The sequence below is a fragment of the Lontra canadensis genome, unplaced genomic scaffold (assembly GCF_010015895.1).
Source record: "Lontra canadensis isolate GAN:19392208 unplaced genomic scaffold, GSC_riverotter_1.0 scaffold113, whole genome shotgun sequence".
In the NCBI taxonomy this organism is placed as follows: Eukaryota; Metazoa; Chordata; class Mammalia; order Carnivora; family Mustelidae; genus Lontra; species Lontra canadensis.
The window spans coordinates 142159-161822 of NW_022631107.1; the positions used below are offsets into that span (position 1 = coordinate 142159).

A 19664-nucleotide genomic window follows, 5' to 3' on the forward strand; every position below is an offset into this window, starting at 1 on the left:
GAATGTTATTTCTGCCTGGGGTGGATCTCCAATGTGTATGTTTTTTATTTTCCAAAATTAAATGAAAAAGCAGCTGTTCTAAGGACTCAATCCTGTGGCAGGACATCACAGTAAGCTTTAGTTATTCATCACCCAGCATCTGCTTTATATGCTGATGTTTCAGAAGCACTCATGATGGTTCATCCTTGAATCTAAAAGACCAGAGTTGGACACACAGATGGCATCCCAGTGGTGTACACTCAACACCCACACCACATGAAGTTTTGTCAAGATTCTGTCACAAAGCCAATGTGTCTTCTTTGAGAGCAGCCATTAGAAGAAATTGTTTTTGTCAGCTTCCCAATGGAGCAGGCCAACCTCTGCATGGGCGTCCATTTGTTTTCTCTTGGGAGTGGTCCCGGATGTTTCACGTGTCCACTGTGAGGCATGTGACAGACATGCCTCAGAGAACAGCACTGTGCTGTGAGCCAGGTAGTAACATCAGAGACTCTGCCAGAAATTAGTGTGGGCCTCAGTGAACTCTGAATCAATACCTATGCATAGAAGCCCCTGCACTGGCAGCTGCAAACCTCCCAAGAGCCACAAATTCAGCATGTCCCAAACAAGAACCATGATACACTTCCACAAACTCCTTCTCTATGTGCTTCCTGTCCTAGTCACTGATACCACCATCCATCAAGAAACATGGAAATCTCTCTGGGGTCTCTTCCCTTACCCCTGAGGATTCCATCAAGTTCTGCCATTTGCTCTCCAAATCTTCTCAAATATATCCATTTGTCTCTATCCCTAATGTCATAGTTCAAGTGGGACCCAATCTCCCACCTGAAGAAATCTGACACTTTCCTAACTGGTCAGCCTCATCTGCTGCTCCTCCACCTGCTCTCCACCCTAGTCCAGGGTGATTTTTTAAAACACAAATACATCACTGCCCTGATGAAAGCCTTCCACAGTCTCCCACTAGTTTCAGGACATCAATATCCAAGCTTGATGTGGTCTGCGCCTGTAATTGCAGCTTCTTCTTGGGCCACACAACCCCCAAGTCTTGACAAAAAAGTCCTGCTAGCTATGTTCTCATCTACCCTCCTTCCCACTAGACATTTCTACCTGCTATTCCTTCTGCCTGCAATGGGAACTTCTCAATACCAGCCCCATTTGTTTTATTATGGTAAAATAGAAACTACTAATATGTACCATTTTAAGTATACAGTTGTGTGGCATTAAATACACTCATGTTGTCATGCAAAAAATGCAAAACATGTCACTAGTTTGCATGTCACTCTTGTACAGGGACTATGCTAATCTTCTCTGTATTGTTCCATTTTTAGTCTGTGCCACTGAAGTGAGTACGCATCCTCTTTTCACTATAAAGTCTGACTCATCCTGCAGATCTTAGCTTCAAGTCACTTATTCAGGGAAGCCTTCCAAAACCAGGCCCATCTCCTGTCAGACAACCCCTTGACTGCACAGTACCCAGCATGAGCGACACGAGCTCTGTGAGGGCAGCACTCGAGGCCAGAGGCGGTAGGCACACAGTAGCTCAGTGCATCCTAGTTAAATGAATAAGTGAATGAATGAATGAGTGAATGAATGAAGAAATGCAATTCTACCCATAGTAAAGACCACCTTGGCACTTTTGTAGAAAGCCATGTCTTGACATGGCTTACATTGTTTTGACTTCCATTCCAGTGTTAAGATCTTGGCTTCATCTTTGGAAAACTAAAACCAATAGTGGGAGAGGTTTTTTTTACCTTTTCTCAAACAGAAAAATTGCTATTCAGACTTCACCTTTCATAAAAGAAGAAAACATGTAGTAATTTTTAAATCATGTGTTTTAATTTAATTCTGTTTATCAGGGTTTCAAAACTACTGAATCTAGACTCAGGGCTCTGCAGCAGTTTGTAATTTCTAAAAACTAATGTAAAGTAGAGCTTATTTTGCACAAGCCTACAAGAAAGTAAGCCTGATCCTGCCCCACAACATTTGCATAGAAGTCTCTATCATCCATCAGGGCTACTAGTGGGGTCTAGAGGTGGCTTTCCTCAGAACATGGGGCTGTCTGCACCCACCATGGAAAGCTTGTCATGCTCACCCCCAAGAAACCTTGCTATGGACCAGAAATAGCAGATCTAGGCTTTCATGGAACCAAGGACTCCAACCCTGAGTTACAGCTAGAACAGCTGACACTCACATTACCCTTCACACTTTATGTGTTATTCATAACACCAGGAGCTAGGGATCAACATCATCATCAACACAGTACCCTAATTTTACAGATGAGGGGAAAACATTCAGAGGTCAAGAAGCTGGTCCAAGATTTCTCAGCTGCAGCTGGACCAGATTTGTCATCTAGTTTTGATGCCAAAACCCTTGCTTACTCTTTTCATTTCATTTTGCTCCATATGACATTAACTGCTGCATTTTTAGAGGCAACTTCTATTATAATGGTGCCCTTGAAGTGGTATAAATAATGATTCTCTGGCCACTCTGCACATGGTCAAAGCCATAGAAAGTAGGAAGAAATGTAGCCTATGATTATAAGGTCCTTTTTTTCCCCCCCAAGATTTATCCATCCACTTCAGAAAGAGAGAGAGAAAGAGAGCATGAGGGAAAAGGGGCTGCAAACTTCGAACAAACTTCCACTGAGCTGGGAGTCCAACTCAGGATTCAATCCCACAACCCATGAGATCACAACCTGAGCAGAAAGCCAGAGTTGAACACAACTGACTGAGACCCATATGTTCCTATAAGGCCCTTGAATATGACTGAACACTTGGGCACTGGTAGCACTCTATGGTTATTCAGTGTGTTGACTCACGGGCTGATGAAAAGTCTGAGAGGAGGTATCACATGATGATCAAGACAGTCTGGTAACACACAAAACCCTAAAATACCCTGGGCCTATGAGCTGTCCCCCAGGCTCTGCCTCTGCTGTAGAGAATGTCCTAGACACAGGCTAGAAGCCGATTACTGCCTGGATATCTGGAGTTACAAAGTAATTTCACTTTATCTTGGGGGGAAAAAGCTAAAATGCTCTCTGCCTCTAAGCACAGCATCTGGTAGGCAGGTCCCCCAGGTTTCCTCTAATCCTGTCTGTCTCCACCCTCTTCATGGAGAACGTAGTGAAGAGCACACTAATCTCTTGGATCAAAGCAAGAACAAAATGCATAACACTCCCACTGTAAGATCAGAGCGTGCTTAGATAACCGCATGGGCTCTTGGCTGAAGAGGTGATGAGAGAGAGGCGCCTGTCCTGAGGTTACAGACTGAAACCTTCTGACACCTGTTCCCTTGCTACCACCATCCCTGTCCAGCCTTGGCTGCATGGAGCCAAAGGTTCCAGTGACCAAAAATGTCCCTAAGACTGGCATCTCCTATCTCCCCAGTAAGTTTTCCTTTTTTTGTATTTACAAATCCGCCTTTCATCACCTCTGCCGAGTGTTCTCAGCACCATACTCCCTGTGACCCTCATCTCCTTTTCTCTTGGCCACAGCTCATTTATTTCATTGATTGACTGTCAAAACTCCTACTGGAGCAGAATATAGGTGATTTAGTTTTATTAACACAGCAATGTGTACTCACATTCCCCAAAGTTTATTATTTACCTTCATCTTATGTTTTCCAAACCCTCTTTAACAAAGAAATCTCTCCAGGGTTCCTTCATCTTACTTCAGTGATATCACCTGCCACTTAATTCTAAAAGTACTTCAAACTGTTGGGGTGGTAGGGGCTAGGCGGAGCTGTTTTATATTATTTTCATGATTTTTTAAATTACTGTCATTATCATTATTATTATTAAGCATTAATTCCCACTGTGATGCTTACTTATAAAATTCTCTCCTGACTTAAAAAAAATTCTGCTTTTGTATTTCTTGAAATTAATGGTTTTATGGTTGAATCTTAACTTTGTTGGCTTAAGAATAATTTCCACTGAACTGTGTATTCCATACCTGCTCATTTCCCCATTAAGGTGTGTGTTTTCATACAAGGACACACTGTGTGTGTGAAAGGCATCAAGAACATGATTGTGGTTAAGATGCACAACACCCTGCTTGTTCAGGTATTTATTCCTGTTCTTTAACTTTTCCTTGCTTTCCAGGGAAAACTGATGCTCTGAGAAAACCACAGGTAGTTGTAGGGAAATACTAATGATCTTTTTTTTTTTTTTTTTAAGGCATGGGTGATTTTTTTTTTTTTAAGATTTATTTACTTATTTATTTGACAGAGAGAGATCACAAGTAGGCAGAGAGGCAGGCAGAGAGAGAAGGGGAAGCAGGCTTCCTGCTGAGCAGAAAGCCCAATGCGGGGCTCGATCCCAGAACCCTGAGATCATGACCTGAGCCGAAGGCAGAGGCTTTAACCCTCTGAGCAACCCAGAATCCCCTACTAATGATCTTTTCAGGGGAAACTCTTACATATCCATTATCAAGTGCTTATTTGGTTCTAGCACTTATAGTTTAAATCACTTAAAATTATGCATTATCATGAATTTTGAAGGGCCCATTTAACAAACCTGTTGAAATTATGGACTGAATGGAAAAGCTGCAGAAAAGACATTGAAGACTGGCACACTGAGCTGGAAACATCTGTGCTACTTTTTTTCTACTGATACTGAAAGGGCTAATCCAAAGAAGTCCTGAGGCTGCAAAGTATGGCATTTTGTTGAGAATTAGATTTCTCAGTTTACTGAAAGCAAAACAGATTGCTACACACTTCTATGTGTGATCACTCAGCATATGTAGGAGGATTTGTGTCTTGTAACAAAACAACAAGCTGTAAATAGTTCTGAAAGCTGAGAGTTGGGGGCCCATAAGCACAGGAAGCTGGCTAGGGATGCAGCTATGGTAATGGGAACAGTGTCCTAGCCAGATGTGTATCACTGGGTAAGTACCAACCTGACTTCTTGGTGCTTCAAAATAAATTGCTAAGCAAATGTTGAAAAACAAAAATAAAACTGGGGGCATCACGTTGTCTGATTTCAAGCTTTACTACAAAGGTGTGATCACCAAGACAGCATGGTACTGGCATAAAAACAGACACATAGACCAGTGGAACAGAGTAGAGAGCCTAGATATGGACCCTCAACTTTATGGTCACCTCATCTTCGACAAAGCAGGAAAAAATATACAGTGGAAAAAAGACAGTCTCTTCAAGAAATGGTGTTGGGAAAATTGGACAGCTATGTGTAGAAGAATGAAACTCGACCATTCTCTTACACCATACACAAAGATAAACTCAAAATGGATAAAAGACCTCAATGTGATGCAGGAATCCATCAGAATCCTAGAGGAGAACATAGGCTGTAACCTCTTTGACATCGGCCACAGCAACTTCTTTTAAGACATGCCTCCAAAGGCAAAGGAAACAAAAGCAAAAATGAACTTTTGGGACTTCATCTAGATCAAAAGCTTTTGCACAACAAAGGAAACAGTTAAAAAAAAAAAACAACAAAACAGGAGGCAACCCACAGAATGGGAGAAGATATTTGCAAATGACAATACAAAGGGTTGCTATCCAGGATCTATAAAGAACTCCTCAAACTCAACACAGTGCAACAGAGTTCCCCTTTCTCTACATCTTTGCCAACACCTATTTGTTCCTCATTTTGTTAATTTTAGCCATTCTGACAGCTATGAGGTTGAATCTCATCATGGCTTTGATTTGTATTTCCTTGATGATGAGTGATGGTGAGAATATTTTCATGTGTCTGTTAGTCATCTGAATGTCTTCCTTGGAAAAGTGTCTATTCAGAGACAACTAGAAATTTAATTACATGGCATTACTTGTACATTTTACTATCAGATCTAGATATGTTCTAATTTAAATAATGCCTTATACACAGCACTCAACACTGGTTTTCCAGGTAAGGACATAAGATATAAAGATATAAAGCACATTTCAATCATTTATAGTTGTGAACTATACCACTCAAATATAACCAGTAACTCTGAAGACAGATATTATCTATTGTTTTATAACAAATTGTCCTAAAATTTATTGGGTAATAAACCAATAAACATTATTAAATAATGTTTATTTAATTGTTTTAATTACTTTATTGTTTATAATAAAATAATGAACATTAATATCTCTTGCAGATTAATGAAGTTGTCCTGGCTCCAGGTCTCTTACAAGGTTGTAGTCAAAATGCAGGTCAAGGCTACAGGGATCTGATGGCTTGATAGGCTGGAGTCACCATTTCTAGTCCACATTGTAGCAGTGAGGAATTAAACTCCACATATTAAAGGGAGGAGTGTCAAATAGGTTGCAGGCGTGTGTTAAAAGTATACGTGGTTATAGATAAATGTAAATTACTTTTAAATACTTATAGTTTATTTTAAGGTACAATTTATATGAAGTAAAATTCATATATCTTAACTGTACAGCTGAGTGACTTTTTACTTGAGTATCTACCTCTGTAACCACCACAAAGATCAAAATATATAACAATTTCATCTCCATCATGTGAATTCCTTTGAATTTTTTATGTACAGAATCACCACCTATGAATAAAGACACCTTTGATTCTTCCTTTTTGATTTATAATTTTCATTTCTTTTCTTGACTTTATGTACTACCAGGACCTCCAGTACAAGATTGAATAGAATGTGATGTGAGTGGACATCCTTGTCTTTTTCTCAACTTAGTAGGAATACATTTGATATTTCACCATGTTTATCTCTAGGTTGTTTTATATATAACTTTCATCAGATTGAGGGATTTCTACTCCTAATTTGATCAAGCTTTGACAGTATAATTGTAAATGGAATCACAAATTGTGGTTTTACTACTGCCCATAGCTTTAAACATTAGTCAGGGTATATCTTTTATCTAATTTAGAGAAAAATTAGGCCAGGTCTACACATGAAAAAATATTGTGCTGGCAGTCTTCAATTTCCAAATATATTAATGTCCAAATGTGCATTTGTCAGTTCTTTGGAAATTACAAGACTTTTTCATATGGAAGCTTAATTACTCTTGGTGCTTAATTATAGAGGTCAACTACAAAAGTGTATTGAATCTACCTTAAGTACAAGCTACAGTCCGTTACTGTTGGGGGTGGTCTTAGGGTTTTGAATAGAAATGGGAGGGAAAACAGATGAAACCCTCCACCAACAGCAGCAGCAGCAGCATGGGGGAAAGCAATGCTCACCACCACAGTCTCCCAGAACTGCCCCAAAGCCAGATGTGGCTGACATTTGTGAATCAGCATCATGTGAATCAGGGTTCTTTGAACCCTGCCACATGTGGTAAAGAATTTTTAATGTCTCAACACACAATTTAAATAGCTCTAAAAGCAATAAATTTTAGTACTGCACAAAAACAGATACATAGACCAGTGGAACAGAGTAGAGAGCCCCCTCAACTTTATGGTCAAATAATCTTTGACAAAGCAGGAAAAAAATATACAGTGGAAAAAAGACAGTCTCTTCAATAAAAGGTGCTGGGAAAATTGGACAGCTATGTATAGAAGAGTGAAACTTGACCATTCTCTTACACCGTACACAAAGATAAACTCGCAATGGATAAAAGACCTCAAAGTGAGGCAGGAATCTATCAAAATCCTAGAGGACAACATGAGCAGCAACCTCTTCAACATCAGCCACAGCAACTTCTTTCAAGATATGTCTCCAAAGGCGAAGGAAACAAAAGCAAAAATGAACTTTTGGGACTTCATCAAGATGAAAAGCTTCTGCACAACAAAGGAAACAGTCAAAAAAACAAGGAGGCAACCCACGGAATAGGAGAACATATTCACAAATGATGCTACAGACAAAGGGCTGATATCCAGGATCTATGAAGAACTCCTCAAACTCAACACACACAAAACAGATAATCATGTCAAAAAATGGGCACAAGACATGAACAGACACTGCTCCAATGAAGACATACAAATGGCTAACAGACACATGAAACAATGTTCATCATCACTAGCCATCAGGGAGATTCAAATCAAAACCACACTGAGATACCACCTTACACCAGTTAGAATGGCCAAAATTAACAAGACAGTAAACAACGTGTGTTTGGTAGGATGTGGGTAAAGGGGAACCCTCTTACACTGTTGGTGGGAATGCAAGTTGGTGCAGCCACTATGGAAAACAGTGTAGAGATTCCTTAAGAAATTCAAAAATAGAGCTTTCCTATGACCCTGCAATTGCACTACTGGGTATTTACCCCAAAGATACAGATGTAGTGAAAAGAAGGGCCATCTGTACCCCAATGTTCATAGCAGCAGTGGCCACAGTTGCCAAACTGTGGAAAGAACCAAGATGCCTTCCAATGGACGAATGGATAAGGAAGATGTAGTCCATATATACTATGGAGTATTATGCCTCCATCAGAAAGGATAAATACCCAACATTTGTATCAACATGGATGGGACTGGAAGAGATTTTGTTTTGTGAAATAAGTCAAACAGAGAGAGTCAATTATCATATGGTTTCACTTACTTGTGGAACATAAGTACTGGGAGGACACTGGGAGATGGAGAGGAGAAGTGAATTGGGGGAAATCAGAGGGGAGACAAACCATGAGAGACTGGACTCTGAGAAACAAACTGAGGGTTTTGGAGGGGAAGGGGGCTGGGAGGTTGGGTGAGCCTGATGGTGGGCATTATGGAGGGCACATGTTGCATGGAGCACTGGGTGTGGTGCATAAACAATGAATTTGGGAACACTGAAAAGAAATAAAATGAAAAAAAATAAAAGCAATAAATTTTAAAATGAGACCATTTGAATAGCACTGACAAAATGTTCTCAAATTTATTGTCATATTTACTCTTCAGAGAAGTCCTGTGAGGTCAACATCAGCATTATAGAGAGGCCACTGATGGTTAGAAACAATTAGTGACTTGCCCAAGATCTCCCGGCTTGTAAGACTACACCCAGGACCTGATCCAAGACTCAGGACATGCAATCTTTTTGCTGCATTGTTTTGGTAACTGATTGCTTGGCAACTTTTAATATTTTTTAATTGCTGCAGCGGGGGTATTCATCCTTAAGGTAACTTTAATGTTACTTTTTTTAGCAGAAATTGAAGGAAGTGTTTTAGATTCCCAGCTCTTGATCATAGCGCACTTAGCCATTTGATTGACCAAATAAATGAATCCTTTCTTCCTCCTTCATCACATTTTAAGAATTCTGCTCCAGGCACCCAGGTATGAGTGTGTAACAAAACTGATAAGAGAATAATTCTACAATTTGGCAATTACTCTAAGTACCACCCACCTAATAATGAATGAAATGACTAATAATGAATGAAAATCATTCAGTGTTATAATTTCATTCATGCCACCATATCTGTTTCCCTGTCTTTTTTTTTTTAATATTTTATTTATTTATTTGACAGACAGAGGTCACAAGTAGGCAGAGAGGCAGGCAGAGAGAGAGGAGGAAGGTGTCTCCCTGCGGAGGACAGAACCCGATGTGGGGCTCGATTCCAGGACCTTGGGATCATGACCTGCGCTGATGGCAGAGGCTTTAACCCACTGAGCCACCCAGGCACCCTCTGTTTCCCTATCTTGGGCACTGTTAGAGCCATGACTAATTCTTCAGATAACAAGTCTCAGTTTACTAATGCTTCCTAATGTAGATGTTGGCATCATCTTTGTTTTTCAAATTAAAAAAGAAAACCACACAGAGAACATACACAAAGACACTGTAGCACATTTCAGATTTCAGATTGATTTTCATAGTAAGTGGTAGTCTGCAGTGCTGTTTGAGGGCCTCCTTTTGATACCAGATAAGCGGGCAGTGGCGAGACAAGTGAGGATGTCTCAAGTGTCCATTTAGAGTGAAAGTCTTATTTACCACAGAACGCTCACATGAGAAGACAGAAGAGAATGGCATCAGGGTGCAGAGGGACCTGGTGTGCTATCACTAGGTGAACCTGAGGTTTCTGAGGTAACTGCAGATCCACTGGTCAGAGGGCACCTGGCTGGGCTGGATGTATGTCAGGGTAGCTGTGAGGTACAGACCCAGCAAGGACAGCAAAGGGCGCTCTCAGTGTTTACATAATAACTGGTGGCCTCTCAGGAAGAAACACTCACATTTTCTCAAGGTTTTCTATTTGTATCAGATGCACTCAGTGTCAAATATGAAAGGGCATCTTTCCAAAGGCCATTAATACTAGTTTTGTTTGTTTTGTAAACAAGGACTAAAGGCTCCAAAGTCATTTTGGATTTGCATGCTGAATGTTTGAGTAGAGATGATTCCTCTGTTTTTATTACTATCATTCTTAAATTGTTGATTGGATCATCCCATGAATCATGAAAGTTAATAGCAAAGATTGAGTTTTCCAAAAGTTGAAGCAAGATTTGCGTTTGGCTTTCACCTCCTTAATTTTCTGATGTTCCACTAGGGAAGAAACCAGTGTTAAGCAGTTGGTAGGTAGGTTTTAGAAGGCCATTTCAGGGCTCTAGATAGTCTGAAATCTTTTTTTTTTTTTTTTTTTTTTTTCCATTTCAACTCCTCCAAGCATTTATATTGAGGTGTCCCTGCTATGGCTTTTATGATTATCTATCTAGGTTTCAGAGAGCTTCCCTGTCCAAAATGCAGTCAGGCATAAATCACTTCACACAAGCAGAAGTACCCCAATTCCCTACCCCAGGAGGATCAGAGAATGAACCCTAAGGAGGACCTTACTGCTGGTCCATCACAGAATCCTTTCATCATTCCCGGACAGGTAATTTCTTGAGTTATTTACTTTCTTTTTTATTTTTTTTATTTTTAAAGATTTTATTTTATTTTAAAGATTTTTAAAGATTTATTTATTTAATGACAGAGATCACAAGTAGTCAGAGAGGCAGGCAGAGAGAGGAGGAATCAGGCTCCCTGCTGAGCAGAGAGCCCAACACAGGGCTCGATCCCAAGACCCTGGGATCATGACCTGAGCTGAAGGCAGAGGCTTTAACCCACTGAGCCACCCAGGTGCCCCAATTACCTTCTTTTTTAAACAAGATCTCTATAACATATCAGAAGAAATGAATTTTAGACTCTTCCACCAGACATTTTTTCAAGTGCTTTCCAATAAAATTTTCATCGTTTATCACACTCTCATCTATTTTCAGTTTGTGGACTTCTCCGAACTCCAGTTTACATTTTTGCAATGCTCTATTTTTGTCCTTTGAGATAATGCTTTCAGAGCTTTGTCATTCTGCTCTAAGGGCTGTGTCTTACTCATATCAAAAGAATTAATGTCAAGGGAGGCAAGGTTCTGGTTGTTTAATTTGGAAAGGCTCATTGTTGTTCATTCTCTGAGGTCCTGCTTGAGACAGGTTTATCAAGTTCCTACATGTCATTTCTTATGCTTCTTCTATCTGAGTACAAAAGTAGGTGTCAGTAATCATTTTATCAAATACACTGACTCAGTACTTTAATAAAGACTAATACAGATATGTTAAGACCTAAATTTTTTCCTACTCTATTACTTTGCTGTTTAATTTATAGTTAAGGAGCAGATTGAAAAAGAGTACTTTAGGGTCACATAGTAAAGAAAGTGGTTAAACTCTGGCATGGGAAACCTCTCAGTAAACATTTTAAAAGGGCATAGAGTAAGACTAAATGATGCAGAGCAAAAAACCACAGGCTTTGATTTTTTTCATTGCTTCTTATCTCTCCATTATTTACTGTTTGGGCCTCCTTAGTGAAGGGGTTTTGTTCTGTACCTCTCTAATTCTCATTCATCCATAATTTCACAATAGTTAAGTCAGAAATATTTTTATATTAATATATAATGTATTATTTGCTTCAGGGGTACAGATCTGTGAATCATCAGTCTTACACAATTCGCAGCACTCACCATAACACACACCCTCAGGAATGACTTAAGTGAGAAAAGCTCATGTCTATTTAGATTTCTAATCATTCCACAAAACTTGAGTTTCATATAATTTGAGAGTCTCCTATTATCTACTACTCTGAGTGTTCTCTAATCACTAATAATGGCTCACTAATTGTCAAATTTTCATCTAGTGTTTTATGTTCTTGTTTCACAGATTTTCTTAATCTTCTTTACATAAATTCAAGATATAGCAAATTGAAGTATTGGATGCTTTGGAAGATTTACCATTAGTTTATAATCTCTTCTGATAAAACCTGAAGTGCTCAATCAACTGAAGCTGTATGTTTGTCACAGGACCCTGCCTTAGAAGAGACCATGTTTCCATGCCAATAGATGCAAAAGAGTCCACCTACTTCCTAGGAATGAGTGTTCAGCAGCAAGAAAATGTGTTACTCTCTTAGCCTTTTCCATGGCTTCAAATACAACTAGCTACAAATAGTAACATGATACCTTTTCTGTTTTATTTTTTTATTGAAGTATACTTGACATACATCATATTAGTTTAGGCTGTACAACAAAATTGTCACTTGTGTATATTGCAAAATTATCACCTGTCACCATAGAAAGTTACAAAAATTTTTTTTTCTATAATCAGAACTTTTAAGATTTACTTTCTTAGCAACTTTTAAATTTGCAATATAATAATATTGACTATAGTCATCATGGTATACATTACCTCTCCATAACAATTATTTCATAACTGGAAGTTTGTACCTCTTGATCTTCACCCATTTCATCCATTCTCCCAACTCCCTTCCCTCTCGCAATCTGGTTTCTTTTGTATCTATGAGTTTGGTTTCATTTTGTTTTGTGTGTTCATTAGTTCTAGTTTTTATGTTCTACATATAGGTAAATCATATGGTATTTGTCTTTCTCTGTCTGAGTTATTTCACTTAGCCTAATGCTCTCAAAGTCAATCCATATTGCAAATGACAAGATTTTATTCTTTTTTATGGCTGAGTAGTATTCCACGGTGTGTGTGTGTGTGTGTGTGTGTGTGTGTGTGTGTGTGCCTGTCTGTGCCTGTCTGTGTGTATACATATATATGTGTGTGTGTGTGTGTGTGTATATACATATATATGTGTGTATATATATATATATACATATATATATATATCTCACATCTTCTTTATCATTCATCCATTGGTGAACATTTAGGTTGTTTTCATATCTTGGCTATTTTAAATAATGCTGCAAGAAACATAGGAATACATATACTTTTTCAAATTACTATTTTTATTTTCTTCAGATAAATACTCAGAAGTGAATTTGCTGGATTATATGGCAATTTTGTTTTTTTTTTTTAATTTTTGAGGGACCTCCATATTGTCTTTCATAGTAGTTGTACCAATTTACATTCCTACCAACAGTACACAAGAGTTTCCTTTACTCCACATCCTCACTAACACTTGTCATTTCTTGTACTTTTGATAATACCCATTCTGATAGGTGTGATGTGATATTTCATTGTGTTTTTGATTTACATTTCCCGGTTGATAGGGGATGTTGTGTACCTTTTCATGTACCTTTTGGCTGTTTATGTATCTTTAGAAAATCTCTACTCATGTACTTCACACCCATTTTTTAATTGGATTGTTTTGGTTTTGTTTGCTATCGAGCTGTTTGAATTCTTTATGTATTTTGAATTTAACCCATTAACAAATATATGGTTGAAAATATTTTCTCTCATTCCACAGGTTGCCTTTTCATTTTCATTTTAGATGCCCAGTAAGGGCAGTCCAACACTGAGTCCCTGGCATTCCAATCAGAATACATGTGCCTGATGTCTCAGCCACACACCAGACATCACACATGGAATTAAATTTTCCCCAAGCCCAATCTACCTTCTAGTTTCGCAGCACCTATACCATTCATTTCTCTGGAGATGTGGTTCTCAATCCTTGTGCCTTCCAAGGGCAATTTGGCAATGTCTGAAGTCATCTTTGGTGTTCACAACTGAGGAGGTACTAGAGATGTTACTAAACACCCTACAATACAGGAGATGGCTCCCACAACAGAGAAATATCTCAGTGAGATAGCTCGTTTAGCTCTGCAACTGCATGCTGCCCACCCAACTCTCATCCAGCCTCCACTGCCACGTGCAAACTGAGGGCAAAGCCCTGCAGACAAATGAGTGCACACTGACAGTGTCAATCCTCTGACTTTGGTCTTCCATATTGACTATTTGACTATTGAAAAGACACAGAATAGTTGACTATTCTGTGTCTTTTGCCTCTCTATATAAACTTTAAAATCAGTTTGTCTATATGAACAAAGGAACTTTAGAGATTTTTTATTGGAATTATATTGAATTTATTAACCAAGTTGGGAATAACTAACATTATGAAAATATTAGTCAACATTGAGTTCATATTTAATTGGCGACATGAAAATTTTGTTAAGAGACCAAATGACTATTAGTGATTTAAACAGGTGAAGTAAAAGACCTGAAAAATATACAAACTAGATAATTGTCTTTCCAAATAATCAAGAGTTTATGAATTAGATAAGGAATAGAAGGTGCACATCTTAGTAATGACACACATTTAGAACACTTGGAAAATATATTAACAAAATGTGGTGAATAAGGCATGGGTTAGAGTAGGCAGACCATCAGAAAGAATCATTTGTGTTGGTCTCAAGTTTCTTATTGTAAAATAAATGAATTAAATCAGAAAATTCAAAAATCCCTCCATTTTTTTTTTTAATTTCAGTAGAACATTCTTTACTGTATTTCACTTGCAGTAGCATTCAAGTGTGGGGAAAAAAAGATTAAGGATATTCATTTCAATGAATATTGAAATGAGCTGTTTCATTTGTTGTTAATAATAATCTTTGAGTATTAAAATGAGTTGCTTTGAGTATTAAAATGAAGCAGCTCATTTTAATACTCAAATGATTGAGTATAGAAAAGTTTTACAAACTGACAGCTCAGTAAAGTTTTAATCTGTATATGTGGTTTTCATTTAATTATGATGCTGTCTCTACCCCCCATTTACATAGCAAGTAAAAGTTGACTACAAAGACACCAAATAGTAAACCAAGATACCGGCCTACAGTGAAACACAAAAGCCCTTAAAAAAATTAAAAATATGAACACTTCACTTGCCAAATTAACAAACTGCGAGAATGAATGAGTATATTAACTCATAAAAAGTATCAATAATCAACAATTAGGATTGTACACTTATACAAATTTGGATTAAAAATCAACACTAAGAGTGCCTGGATGGCTCAGATGGTTAAACATCTGCCTTCAGCTCAGGTGATGACCAGGGACTGAGCCCCATATCAGGCTCATTGGTTGATGGAGAGTCTGCTTCTCCCTCACCCTCTGCCTCTCTCCCTGCTTGTGCATGTGCACTCTCTTTCTCTCTTAAATGAATAAGCAAAATCTTAAAAAATATATATTAAACAGAAGCTTTTGATCTTGATGAAGTCCCCAAAATTGATTTTTGCTTTTGTTTCCTTTGCCTTTGGAGACATATCTTGAAAGAAGTTGCTGTGGCCGATGTCAAAGAGATTACTGCCTATGTCCTCCTCTAGGATTCTGATGGATTCCTGTCTCACGTTGAGGTCTTTTATCCATTTCGAGTTTATCTTTGTGTATGGTGTAAGAGAATGGTCGAGTTTCATTCTTCTCCACATAGCTGTCAATTTTCCCAACACCATTTATTGAAGAGACTGTCTTTTTTCCACTGTATATTTTTTCCTGCTTTGTCGAAGATGAGGTGACCATAAAGTTGAGGGTCCATATCTGGGCTCTCTACTCTGTTCCACTGGTCTATGTGTCTGTTTTTATGCCAGTACCATGCTGTCTTGGTGATCACAGTTTTGCAGTAAAGCTTGAAATCAGGTAACATGATGCCCCCAGTTTTGTTTTTGTTTTTCAACATTTCTTCAGCAATTTGGGGGCTCATCTGGTTCCATACAAATTTTAGGATTATTTGCTCCAGCTCTTTGAAAAATGCCTGTGGAATTTTTCAGGCATATATTTTTAAATTTTATTTTTTATAAACATATATTTTTTCCCCCAGGGGTACAGGTCTGTGAATCGCCAGGTTTACATACTTCACAGCCTGTGGAATTTTGATCGGAATGGCATTGAAAGTATAGATTGCTCTAGGCAATATAGATATTTTAATAATGTTTATTCTTCTGATTCATGAGCATGGAATGGTCTTCCATCTTTTTGTGTCTTCTTCAATATCTTTCATGAGTGTTCTGTAGTTCCTTGAGTACAGATCCTTTACCTCTTTGGTTAGGTTGATTCCCAGGTATCTTATGGTTCTTGGTGCTATAGTAAATGGAATCATTTCTCTACTTTCCCCTTCTGCATTTTCATTGTTAGTGTAAAAGAAAGCAACTGATTTCTGTACATTGATTTTGTATCCTGCCAGATTACTGAATTGCTGTATGAGTTCTAGTAGTTTGGGGGTGGAGTCTTTTGGGTTTTCCATGTAAAGTATCATGTCATCTGTGAGAGAGAATTTGACTTCTTCATTGCCAATTTGAATACCTTTTATTTCTCTTCATCATCTGATTGCCGTGGCTAGGACTTCTAATACTATGTTGAACAAGAGTGGCGAGAGTGGGCATCCTTGTCGTGTTCCTGATCTCAAAGGGAAGACTGTCAGCTTTTTCCCACGAGGGTGATATTCACTGTGGGTTTTTCATAGATAGATTTTATGAAGTTGAGGGATGTTCCCTCTATCCCTATACTTTGAAGCATTTTAATCAGGAACAGATGCTGCATCTTGTCAAATGCTTTTTCTGCATCAATTGAGAGGACCATGTGGTTCTTGTCTCCTCTCTTATTGATTTGTTCTATCACATTGATTGATTTGCAAATGTTGAACCACCCCGCATCCCAGGGATAAATCCCACCTGGTCAGGATGGATAATCTTTTTAATGTACTGTTGGATCCTATTAGCTGGGATCTTGTTGAGAATCTTAGCATCCAGATCAAAAGCTTCTGCACAACAAAGGAAACAGTCAAAAAAACAAGGAGGCAACCCACAGAATGGGAGAAGATATTTGCAAATGACAATACAGACAAAGGGCTGCTATCCAGGATCTATAAAGAACTCCTCAAACTCAACACACACAAAACAGATAATCATGTCCAAAAATGGGCACAAGACACGAACAGACACTGCTCTAATGAAGACATGCAAATGGCTAACAGACATGAAACAGTGTTCATCATCACTAGCCATCAGGGTGATTCAAATCAAAACCACACTGAGATACCACCTTACACAAGTTAGAATGGCCAAAATTAACAAGACAGTAAACAACGTGTGTTTGGGAGAATGTGGATAAAGGGGAACCCTCTTACACTGCTGGTGGGAATGCAAGTTGGTGCAGCCACTATGGAAAACAGTGTGGAGATTCCTTGAGAAATTCAAAATAGAACTTCCCTATGATCCTGCAATTGCACTTTGGGGTATTTACCCCAAAGATACAGATGTAGTGAAAAGAAGGGCCATCTGTACCCCAATGTTCATAGCAGCAGTGGCCACAGTCGCCAAACTGTGGAAAGAACCAAGATGCCCTCCAATGGACGAAAGGATAAGGAAGATGTGGTCCATTTATACCATGGAGTATTATTATGCCTCCATCAGAAAGAATGAATACCCAACTTTTGTATCAGTATGAATGGGACAGGAGGAGATCATGCTGAGTTTAAAAAGTCAAACAAAGAGAGTCATGGTTTTGCTTATTTGTGGAGCATAAGGAATAACACAGAGGATATGGGGAGCTGGAAAGAAGGGAGTTGGGGGAAACTGGAGGGGGAGATGAACCATGAGAGACTATGGACTCTGAAAATCAATTTGAGGGTTTTGGGGGGGAGGGGTGTGGCAGGTTGGGTGAGCCTGGTAGTGGGTATTACAGAGGGCGCATATTGCATGGAGCACTGGGTGTGGTGCATAAACAATGAATTCTGGAACACTGAAAATAAAGAAATAAATAAAAGTTTAAAAAGTTAAAAAAAATAAATAAAAGGCATTCAAATCAGCAAAGAAGTCAAACTCTTCACAGATTACATGATACTGTTTGTAGAAACCCAAAAGATTTCACCCCAAAATTGATAGAAATGAGACAGGAATTCAGCAACATGGCAGGATACAAAATCAATGCACAGAAATCTGGTGCATTTTTGTACACTAACAATGTGACTGAAGAAAGAGAAATTGAGGAATTGATCCCACTTATTTATTTTTTATTATATTCAGTTAGCCACATAATGAGTGTTTGATATAGTGTTCAATGATTCATTAGTTAAGTATAACACCAAGTGCTCATCACAACAATATCACCAAATAGATACCTAGAAATAAACCTAACCAAAGAAGTCAAGGATCTGTACTCTGGAAACTAGAGCACACTTGGGAAAGAAATTGAGGAAGACATAAACAAATGGAAAAGCATTTCGTGTTCATGGATTAGAAAAATAAACATAGTTAAAATGGTTATGCTGCCTGGAGCAAGCTACACATTCAATGCAATACCTATCAAAATACCATCGACATTTTTCACAGAGCTGGAACAAACAATCCTAAAATTTGTGTGGAACAAGAAAAGACCCCAAATAGCCAGGGAAATGTTGAAAAAGGAAACCAAAGCTGGGAGCATCACAATGTCTGGACTTCAACCTATATTACAACACTGAAGACAGCATGGTACTGGCATAAAAATAGACACATAGGTCAATGGAACAGAATAGAGAGCCATTTCTATTCTATAGAATAGAAATGGGCCCTCAACTCTACGGTCAACTAATCTTCAACAAATCAGGAAAGAATATCCAATGGGAAAAGTGTCTTCAATAAATGGTGCTGGGCAAATTGGACAGCCACATGCAGAAGAATAAAACTGGAGCATTCTCTCACACCACACACAAAGATAAACTCAAAATGGATGAAAGACCTAATGTGAGACAAGAATTCATCAAAATCCTAGAGGAGAATATAGCAATCTCTTCAACCTTGGACAAAGCAACTTCTTCCAATACATATCTCTAAAGGCAAGGGAAACAAAAGCAAAAAAAAAGAACTTTTGAGACTTCATCAAGATAAAAAGTTTCTTCACAGAAAGTGAAACAGTCAACAAAACTGAAAGATAACCTATGGAATGGAAGAAGATATTTTCAAATGACATAACAGATAAAGGGCTGGTATCCAAGATCTGTAAAGAACTTCTCAAACTCAGTACCCCCAAAAAAATAATCCAGTCAAGAAATAGGGAAAAGATATGACCAGACACTTTTCCAAAGAAAACATACAAATGGCCAATAGACACATGAAAAAATGCTCCATATCACTTGTCATCCAGGAAATGCAAATAAAAACCATAATGAGATACTACCTTACACCAGTTAGAATGACAAAAATTAACAAGACAGGGAACAACAAATGTTGGCAAGGATGTGGAAAAGAGGAACCCTTTTAAACTGCTGGTGGGAATGTAAGCTGGTACAGCCATTCTGGAAAACAGTATGGAGGTTCCTAAAGATGTTAAAAATAAAACTACCTTATGACCCAGCAATTGCAGTACTGGGTATTTACCCCAAAGATACAGATGTAGTGAAAAGAAGGGACACATGAAGCCCAGTGTTTCAAAGCAGCAATGTCTACAATAGCCAAACTAGAAGGAGCGGAGATGTTCTGCAACAGATGAATGGATAAAGAAGACACGGTCCATATATACAATGGAATATTACACCTCCATCAGAAAGGATAAATACCCAACTTTTGTATCAACATGGATGGGACTGGAGGAGATTATGTTGAGTGAAATAAGTCAGGCAGAGAAAGCC

General features: G+C 38.4%; 1 non-coding gene across 1 annotated transcript; it reads right to left on the reverse strand.

Annotated features, from left to right (window-relative positions):
- Positions 1–1242: 1242 nt before the first annotated feature.
- On the reverse strand, positions 1243–1344 carry LOC116856889. The gene has a single exon (XR_004380648.1). It is a non-coding gene; the product is annotated as a U6 spliceosomal RNA (small nuclear RNA).
- Between the last annotated feature and the right edge of the window lie 18320 nt (positions 1345–19664).